Here is a 10,467-nt window from a genome sequence, read left to right as displayed (position 1 = left end):
AATCCCAACAAATGATCTTCCTTAATGAGATGACGATTTAAATATAAAACATTATCCAAACTATTCACTGAATTTTATAAGAACAGAATCACAGAAATCCATTCTTCTTAAAGAATAATCCGGAACTAATTGATATCACTGCTTATTTATGATTCTGCAAAAGCATATAATTACAACATTTGTTTACTACAGAATCAGTAGAGTGGTGGATCTATTATTCAGAATCACAAACACTGAAAGGCTCCCAATGAAGTACGTCTATCCTCTGATATAAGCTCTTTATATGTGTATAAAAGCACCCTGAAAAGAAACGTAGAGAAAGTGGTATTTATTTAACGATCAACATATCATTATCTTTAGATCATGAAAATATGAAATATTCAAGTACTTTCCCCATTGCATTAGTGAAAAGAATTAGATTAATCACCAAAAGAATAATGTTGAAATGTAATATTATTTACGTACACAAATTTTGTCTTCACCAAAGGCGGGTCTTTTGAATTTGGTAATTTGAATGCAACTCAGATGTTAATCATGAAGATGGAAATGTCGGTAGCTGCAAAAGAATTTCATCTTTATAAATAAACATTTTATATAACGATTAACATGTACATGTACAACAAATATTTGAATCAAGGAGGTCAATTTGATGCTTAAATTAAGTTTTCAATTCAAATCCATGTAAAGCTTTGCTATGTCTCTTCTACACATTTAGAAAGAAAAAATAAATCATGCACTTGCTGGTAGAAACTAGAAATTAAAAAAAGGTCAATAATAAAATTAATGAATTATACTCACCGAGTATAGAGTTAATAGTCCAGCACTTATTTTTATTGCTTATATGATGCAAAGGCTTTTCTTTTAAATCGGCAACAAGAAAACGCGCACATCTTGTTTATCAGAATTCAAATTCTGACCTAGATCAGCTGCAAACTACTGTACTACAGCGTGCTGCCCAGCAGGAGAATTGCATAACAAGGTTACTATGACTCTGAAACTGAGCAGTGATCCAATCCTAATCTAATGCCTCAAAGTTAGATTGGGAGTGCATCGCAAATATTACATGAAGATATTTAAACAAAATACATGTGTGCTAATTTAAATATGAATTATTGTATTTGTTTGTCATTTCATTCATCTTCAAAAAAATTATTGTCTTTGTAACTATACCTGTACATGCTGTGTGCATTTTAATTATTAAAACTTAATTTTTCTGTTCTCTTTTAAATAAGACTTTTATTGATGTATGCATGTTGTTTGATTCTCCAAGCTAGAGTGAATTTAAAGCTTGCATTTTCACCTATCATAGATGACAAAGTTAACACACCATACCAGGATCATACAACCAATTCTGACAAAGTTAACAAATCATATAAAACTCATGATTCTCAACAGAGAAGTTAACAGATCATGTGTAACTAGTATGGAGTTTAAAGACAAAGTTAAGAAACCATATCAAAATCACAAACTTTAGGCAGTTAAAGTTAACGAATTATTTCAAACTCATGTTCTTTTGTTTTCTAAGTTAATGACACATGTCAGAATCGCAAGAAAATCATAGCAGACTCATTCCCCAGAAACAAACCATATCAGGATCATACTTCCTTATTTGTCATCTATGATTCCAGTATGATCCATTAAATGGATAATGTCTAAATCATAGTTCAAAACCATGTATTCGTGAGTTTGATATGATTTGTATGTGTTTTTGGCATGATTTGTTAGGAAAAGTTTTTGTTTGGGGATCTGTTCCTAAACACTTTTGGTTCTATTATTTACTATATTTCCGAAAAAATTTTGGCAACAACTGTAGGAGATACAGGGTGTTTTATGGAAAACCGGCAGAATCATTGAGGTGATTGAAATTAATTGTAAGAAAAGGTTAACCAATTTCTAGTTTGTTGTATTAGATTTACGTATTGTATTGAGCCATGAGAGTGGTTATAATATGTAATATTAAATATCAATATGATCAAATACGTTGTCATGTAACTGACTCTTACAGTTGGGGCCTACACTACAGTGAGGTCTTACAATTCTTGTTTATTGTCAATTAAGGCCGAAGCCTTTTACAGTTTAGGTTTATACAAAACATAATATATTGGATACATACTTCTTCCTTAATTTTAAATTTCCATAGGTATATTTACCAGCATTATGCCAGGCAAAAGGAATAAAGCCCAACAGTCCAAAACAAGTCAGGCGAAAAGACCACGTCGTGCACAAAACGGAAGTAGAGGGTCCACCGCCAGTGATGCTGTGGCCGTCGATACAAGCACCCAGCCTCTTGATTTTCCTCCTGAAACCTTGGCTGCATTAACCCAAACCATAACAAAGTCAGTCACGGAGAAGGTGTTAGCAGAGATAAAACCACTGCTGCAAAATCAGGGGAGTATATCTGTTCATAATATAGGGGGAGATAGGGGAAATAATGCTTCCACTACATCAAGCAATAGCTTAACAGCAGGTCCTTCTGGGTCAGTTTGTCAAATAACAAATATGTAGGTGGATTCAGGTATCTCAGGATTGGTATCGGGCGCTGTAATTGAACACAGTTCACAGATTGTGGGTACTGAACTTCCACCTGCAGCAAATGTAGGTAAGAAATCAGGTTTTGTAAGCTCATCAGTACCAATAGAGGCAACGGTTTCTGACAAAATAAAATCTAAAATTTGGTCAAAACAATATGTTGATATGGCTCTGTTGTTAAAAAATATGATAAGGAGTTCAGGGAACTCATAGAACAAGGTGAGGTAGAATGGGGTGATGTCCATATGGAGATATATGTTAATGCTCGGCTCAAACAATCAGAAAAAAAGTCAAACAAATTAACACAAGACCGTTCGTCACTTGGTACGTATAAGGAAATCCCTCAGGGGTCATGCTTTGCCTATCACAAAGCTGGAAGGTATTGTAGGCTTGGTTCATCATGCAAATTCCAGCACAGATGTTATAATTGTGGTAGCTTTCATCCAATCTATATTTGTAAAAAATCATTTCAACGGCCATTTCGTTTCTTGGACAAATCCAGAACCCAAATACCATTTCAAGGAAATTGCACATCAGCCAACACAGGTAATGCAAAATTCTCAAAGCAAACCTATCCCACAAAAGGGTCCAACTCCAGTAAATCCCAGTAGATTAGCGTACTTGGTGGTGGGGTATGATAAAGTAGAAACAGAATTTTTAGTTAATGGTTTTCAATATGGTTTCCACATTGGTTACACAGGGGAGAGTAGAAATACTCTTTCAAAAAATCTAAAATCAGCACTGGACTTACCAGAAGTTATTAGCAAAAAGTTACGCAGCACAGTTAAGGTTACAAATGGAAATATTGGTGATTTTTTAAGATAAAAATGTGCATACTTTATTAGGATGGGCGATTCTTTTTACGAATTCACTGATATCAAAAAAATGTTATGTAGTTTAAATCTACATGTTGGGGACATTTATATTTTTTATTTAGACTTGTCATGTGATGTCGACGTCACATGACTTTAGCAATTATACTTGCAGTTTAGAGGTCATCTATAAATTTCAATATTGCAAGGGCATAACCAAGTTAAAAATCTTAGTTAAGGTCTTCCGTCTCCAACGGAAGACCTTCTACTGATTCTGTTGTTTCTTTTCCACTATTATTATTATTATTCTTTTTTTTTCTTACCGATTTTGTGCAGACGATTTCTCGAGAACGCCTCAACAGTTTTTCATGAAACTTTCAGCAATGATAGGAAACTATTCGAACTTCATGCGTTTTTTTTTATTTTGCCGTCGTCACTTCCGGTCGCGAGATATGGCCATTTTTCTGTTTTTAAAGTGTCATTTTGTCCGAGAGTGTTCTCGAAAACGGTTTGAGATTGGGTCCTGAAACTTTCAGGGATGATAGATTATGACTCGCAGATTTCAGAAGGATATATGGTTTTTGTTGCCGACACGTCCGTCGTCCACCGGAAGTATTTTAAAAATATGCAAAATTTTATTTTTTCTTTTTTAAATGTTTCTTATGGAGGCAAATAGAGTGTCTCGAGCAATATTATGTCCACCGGAAGTAATTTTTTTTCAAACTGGAAGTAGTCCAAAAAATGAGCATCTTTGCTGGAAATTATCAGGGATGATTCTTTCACACTCAGAGAGGAGTTATTGGTCATTTTAAGTACTTCCGGTCACACCGGAAGTGAATTATAAAGACTGGAAGTTGTTTGAAATTGATAGATTTCACTCTGAAATGTGTTCTCACGTATCTTTAATAATTGATCTGAACACTTTTTTTCATTTAAAGTTGTTTTATAACCTTATCAAAAATCGAACGGAAGACCTACTCGTTGCTTGCAACGAGGTCTCATCTAGTTATTATTATTATTCTTTTTTTTTTAGACAAAATTTTGTGCAGGCGATTTCTCGTAAACTATTCGGTGGATTTCAATGAAAATTTCAGGAATTATAGGTCATTATATGAATTTTATATAAAATTCCGTTTTTTGGAAAATTCGCTACCAGTGCAAAGTTATGGGCATTTTCCTGATTTTAAAATGCAATTTTGTCTTCGAATGTTCTCGAAAACGGCTCAAAATATATTATCTGGAGACTTGTTAGAGATGATAGACCATGAGTTATAGATGTGCAATTTTGCCTTCGTTTGCGTCGTCAGTACTTCCGGTCGCTACAGGAAGTGAATTCAAAATGTGCACTTTTTCAACTTTTTTTGTTTTTCAATATTTTTCTTTGATATAATTAATGGTAATTAAGACCCTACTGGAAAGGCCAAATATATAATTTATTTAAGAATTGATCAATCCGCACACTAGATATTCGCATTTAAAAATCTGAAGCGTGTCCAAGATGGCGGCGGTCTTCGTAAACTCCGCCATTAAGCAAGTCGGGTTCTAGAAAGTCAGCTTAGCGTTTAGATGAACGAAACTTCTACCAAAAAGATTTATGAAAAGTAAAGGATTCTTTAGATTGCTACATCGCAATTACGTTGCATTGCTTTTAGTTTTAATATGAGGTTTCCTCAAACTTCTATTGAAATTGCTTTTGTCTGCATCTCATAGTAGAATACAACATGATTACAAGTGGAAATACGATGACTACAGTCTTTTGTTTTGCACCAGGGAAAACTTATCCTAAACCATGGTTATAAGTAATAGCTTTTCAAGAAACTTGCCTGACTTAATATTCACTATGTTTCTGAAGTATTACTTGACTTCTGTTTATTTTACCTCTCAGGCTTATTAAATGAATAGAAAAGACAAAAGTAAGAAAAACATTTTTTTATAAAAGATTGTTTATTAAAGATTATAGAAATATTCTTGTAATAAATGCAAGTTATTGAACATAAAGAGTATCAGATTCCTTCACCGTCGGAAGGCGAGTGATTTTTTTTCAGTGAAACATTCCAGTCTTTTCATGAATGTGTAACTCATCTCCACTTTGGGGGTAAACAGGATACAAAATTCGTGGAAAATTTTACTGAATTCACAACTTTAGTATAACTTGGCCGTATACGATATATTTGTATAATGTGATTTTACTTTCTAACGCTCGAAATTCCGGTAATAAGAACATACATTTCTAAGAGGAAGGTATGGTTTTAGCTTTATTGGGCCTTAAAAATGTAATGACATCAAAAAGTTTTGAGTTTAATAAATGACTCTGATAAATCAGGAAGGAATATGGCATGAAGGTTTACCATTCTGCAAATATGACGTCATTAATGAGAAGCATTTCTCTATTATCAAAAGAAAAAGCCTCTAAATGGCTCATTTCAAGGGTGATTTTCCTTTAGAAAACAGTGTCCACAGCCGTCGCCCACGTTTATTTTTTGATATTTTGTGCAAAATTCAAAAAGAAATCACATATCTCAAGATCTTTGTGGGCGATGCCTGTGGAAAATGTTATCTGAAAGAAAATACCATTGAAAATTGGTGTCTTCTGCAACTTTTTAAGAAAATACGGGAAAATGCACATGTTTATGACGTCATAAATAGCATTTAAAACACATGTGAGAAAAATTACTTGTATGATTTTTCTGCATCGAATTACAATTATTTAAAAAGCATGAGTTTTCAACTTTTAAAGCAGTTTCATTTTTGTTGAAAATCACAGGGCAAAATTTGTATGGAAACCACACCTTCTTCTTTTCATTGAAGCTATCAGATCCATTAAATAGATCAAACATTTCAAAGGAATAGCACTAAGAACTACTTGTGACCTTTGGCACGAAATAATGTATCCTGACCCGACTTAAGTAGTAGACAAATGGCGACAATAGTGCAGAAATATAACATTGGCATGCCTGTATATGGAGTTGCATGGAATAAAAAGTTGAATACATATCGAATAAAGGAAAGAAAACAGTATTATCTGTTCATCACTAATAGATTATCTATCCTAAAAATTACTGTTAAAACTCAAGTAACAATTTCCTATGTGTTCATCTTGAGCAAGTTTGGCGCGAAGATTTACTCGTTGCGTTTGACGCAAAATTAGGAATAGTGACCGCCTTTCATTATTCTAGGACAGATGTACTGTTTCAGAAGTATGTAAAAATAGATTCAGAGATGTGGTCCCAATAGCGTAACAGTAAGCGCTTTGTATTTTCATGCTGGCGACCCGGGTTCAATCCCCTTTGTTTCCATAAAAAGTTTTATCACTTTTTCAGCTCGATTTTGCGGGTTTTCTTTTTTCAGAATCGGACGGAAGACCTCTCGTTGCTCGCAACGAGTTTCTTTTCTAGTTTATTTTATAATTCTTTTCAACACTATATGTTGTTTGTGAAAAGTGCTGCGAACCTATATAGATTCCCTTTTTTAATTGTTAAAAATTAATTTGTTGGACGGCAGGTTGAATATTTTGCTGGTCAACAACATTAAATATAGCTATAATTAATTTTTATGCAAGATTTCAAGAGGTTCGCAGCACTTTTCAAATACCTTAATGGTTCTTGAGTTTATGTGTAAAATTTTGACAAGATACATTGAGGGTATGCCCTTGCAATAAATCGATTTATTGGGGCCCTTCCATTACTTTTTCAAAGAATCTGCATACAAACACACGACAGTACCGCTTGTCTGGAGAATGCACGTACAGTTTATAAATAAAATACTAAAATAGACATCGCATCTAAGTTAGCGGCTTCTTATTTTACAGCAAATAATATTTTATTTGAGAACGAAAGACATTTTTCATTGTACAAAATGTGACTTGATCAGCCTCTCACTGTGTACAAACTGCGTCATTTTTGCGAGATGACGTCACATTGACAAGTGCATTGCGATCGATGCATCGTTTGTATACATTTTTACTGTTGTGTGAGATTAAACAAACGCCGAAACTGCATGTAATATTAAGTTTGTATGTAGTATACAACTATCAAGCTGTTTGAAATAGCAAATAATTTCATTCTGTGGTATTTTGAAGACCTTATATTATGGCTGACGTCATAGTAAACATTTCCGTACAAATTAGGCCCCACCTCCTTAATGTAACCTTAACTTGTACCTGGTCAAAAGGAGATAAATTTGGGTAAGAGTATTGTACGGTCTTTTCCAAGAAAAACCACTGCCAATTTCAAATTGTTCCCCTTTAGGTTAGTTAGCAAGAAAATGGAGGGTGAGTACCGTATGATCCATCATTTGTTATATCCGGAAGGTAAGTCTGTCAATGATGGCATACCCGTGGGAGAGTCATTTGTTCAATATTCTTCTATAGAGGATGCTATTCAAAACATTAAGCAGTGTGGGAAAGGATCATATTGTTGCAAAACAGATATTTCGAGTGCATTTCGAATGATCAATTTACAGTAATAACAGTTTGAATACTTTGGTTTCACTTGGCATTGTCATTGGTATTTTGACACATGTCTTCAGATGGGTTGCAGTTCTTCCTGTCGTATATCTGAAAGGTTTAGTACAGCACTTCAGTGGAAAGCATAAGAAAAATTAGGAATTAAATTCATGACTCAGTACTACAGAGTGGGTATTTTTAACAGTTTGCGCCGACATAGGTGTACCTATGGCTAAGGATGCGACACATTACCCCTTAGAACCAGTTTTGAGGAACCTGTTGACTTCAACATTGGCACCAGCTTCCACTCAAACATATAAACGGACATGGTCTATTCATAGAAATTCTGCAAACAAATTTGATTTGAGTAATGATCTTCCCTTCTCTCAGGAAATTTTGGCTTTGTTCATCTCTTATTTATTTGCCGAAGGTAATGCAGCATCATCTATCGTGTCATTTATTTCATCAATAGCATATATACATAAAATTAATAATTTGCCTGAAATACATGATAATGCTTTCTCATTCAGAAACTATTAAGTTCCTAGTGAAACTCTGAAATTTAAAATGCAGTGATATTAATCAAGACATTCTTCTGTGTGTTATGTGCAGATTTAAGTAGCATACAGAAAGAAATAGATACACCAGAGAGTTGGTAAACCTTTCGGTAAGTGGCATTTAACCGTTAAACGGTGAGCGATACTCGTATACCTAAATACAGTGTTATATTGTCTTCACAACGGCGAAGATCTCTCAAAAACGAGCGTTGAACAATACAGATAATACGGGTGAATTGTTAATGGAACAAGATGAACAAGGTAAACAGAAAACTGAAGGTTTTCAACTTTAGAGAAATTATGCAGGGCATTTCCAGCATACAGACAATGCTAGCTAACTTCATGTTACAACTCGATGGTCAGGGTGAGTATCTTGACGACATTACAAACGAAATTAGAGCGAAAAACGGTATTCAGGAGAGGCTAGAGAATGTCCAGGAGCAGGCCAATGATACTATCTACCTCGTAACAGAGTTGCAGGACAATCAGAAGAAAATGGAGAGAGAATTAAATAGACCAGGGATTACGTAGTTAAGCTTGAATATCGTGTGAACACGCAAAATAATCAAATTATCGACCTCAAATCAAGATCAATGGAGAACAATATTATTATCAGTGGGTTAGAGGAAAAAAGTCCAGAAAAAAAGTCCCGGAAAATCTCGCCAAATTCTTAGAAATGTTTTCATCTCCGAAATGGGGATGGAAGAGACACCAGTTTAAGAATTCCGAATAAACCAATTTTTCTGCAGGGGGGGGGGGGGGGTATTATGTACAAAGAAAGTTCCCGAGACCCATCTGTCTACAATTCAGTGATAAGACACGAAAAGACCTTGTGATGAAGCATATTAAAGTTCTTAAAGAAAAAGAATCAGTTATGAGTAGCACAGCGGGACGACCGGAAGAGATCCAGGGAGGAAAAAGCAACTCTACGAAGTTCAAAAGAAGTATGCGAAACGCAGTATCGAGTCAAAAATCAAGGGGGATAAACTTGTATTCACGCAAAGCAACTCAATTTACCGGGAGAAAGTTGGACCTTGCAAACCGCAGACGAAGTGATCACAGATGACGTGGTAAATACTGCCGTTAGTACAGGAAAGTCCATAGAAAAAACGGGAACCGGTTCATAGGACACGCTACGCAGGTCGACTCCTACAAACAGATCAAGAAATCGCTGGTGGATATCATGTGTGTCGAGACGGTGCCAAGCGCGAGTCACAATATATACGCCTACCGTTTCTCAAGTAGTGATGGAGTGGTGCATGAAGGTTCAAATGACGATGGAGAGCATGGAGCCGGTAAGTTGTTATTAAAAACGCTGGCCGATAACGAAATTAACAAAGCACTTGTAGTTGTGTCAAGATGGCATGGAAATAACATCGGACCCCGTCGCTTCTCGGACATTAAGGAAGCAGTTCTCGGTGCGGCAAAGAAGTTACCAGTCTCAGTTTGATAACTTTCAATCTAGCATAAAAGGTGAATTCCGACTGTTATTTGAGTGGACCACTATCTTGAACCAATCTTATTACCGTTGACAGTGTTTCAAAGTGAAACAAACATCAGGTGTTTATTGAAATATTCCGGAATATTTAATGTTTACCCAATTATTCCGGCTTATTTTGAAATGGGGTATTTCCTGTTTTGTTTTTCGAATTTGGTAAACAATTTTCTTTTCATTTCAAATATTGCCTGGTGTTAACATAATATGTGAATATAATATATTTGACTTAAATACCACATAACAATGGGGGAATCTATGCACATAGTCTCCATAATATTAAACAAATATACATTATCTAATTGATATAAAATAGTCAAGTTATGATTTGTTTAAAACCAGAGTTTTCTCTTTTATTGTTTAAGTTTTTAAACTTTAATCCTAACTTTTTATGCTCATATCCTTTATCTCTGTTAAATAGAAAAGTATTTGTGCATAGTATTCTCTACAATCCGTTAGCTTTTTTAATTTTTATAAACGTGCTTACTTCCAATTTATTATCATAACTTTAAAAAAGTTTTTGGCAAAATCCCCCCCCCCCCTAATCAACAACAAGAGGCATGTCTTTTTTTTCATACTTTTTTCAACTTTTTTCCCTTATATTTGTTTTTGACAACTGGGGGTCAGCAT

General features: G+C 34.7%; 1 long non-coding RNA gene and 1 pseudogene across 1 annotated transcript; one reads left to right on the top strand and one right to left on the bottom strand.

Moving 5' to 3' along the window:
* Nucleotides 1-239: 239 nt before the first annotated feature.
* LOC134235026 (uncharacterized) lies at nucleotides 240-1,053 on the bottom strand. Its single transcript, XR_009985313.1, has 3 exons — nucleotides 799-1,053; nucleotides 466-556; nucleotides 240-300 (listed from the first exon to the last, which is right to left on the bottom strand). It is a non-coding gene; the product is annotated as an uncharacterized LOC134235026 (long non-coding RNA).
* Nucleotides 1,054-8,642: 7,589 nt separating this feature from the next.
* On the top strand, nucleotides 8,643-9,792 carry LOC134235025 (protein IMPACT homolog; annotated as a pseudogene).
* Nucleotides 9,793-10,467: the final 675 nt, after the last annotated feature.

This window comes from Saccostrea cucullata, unplaced genomic scaffold (genome assembly GCF_032062105.1).
Source record: "Saccostrea cucullata isolate Sc308-1 unplaced genomic scaffold, CSIRO_AGI_Scuc_v1 ctg3778, whole genome shotgun sequence".
Taxonomy (NCBI): domain Eukaryota; kingdom Metazoa; phylum Mollusca; class Bivalvia; order Ostreida; family Ostreidae; genus Saccostrea; species Saccostrea cuccullata.
Note: the sequence above shows the minus strand (reverse complement) of the source record. Positions and strands in the feature narration are given on the sequence as shown.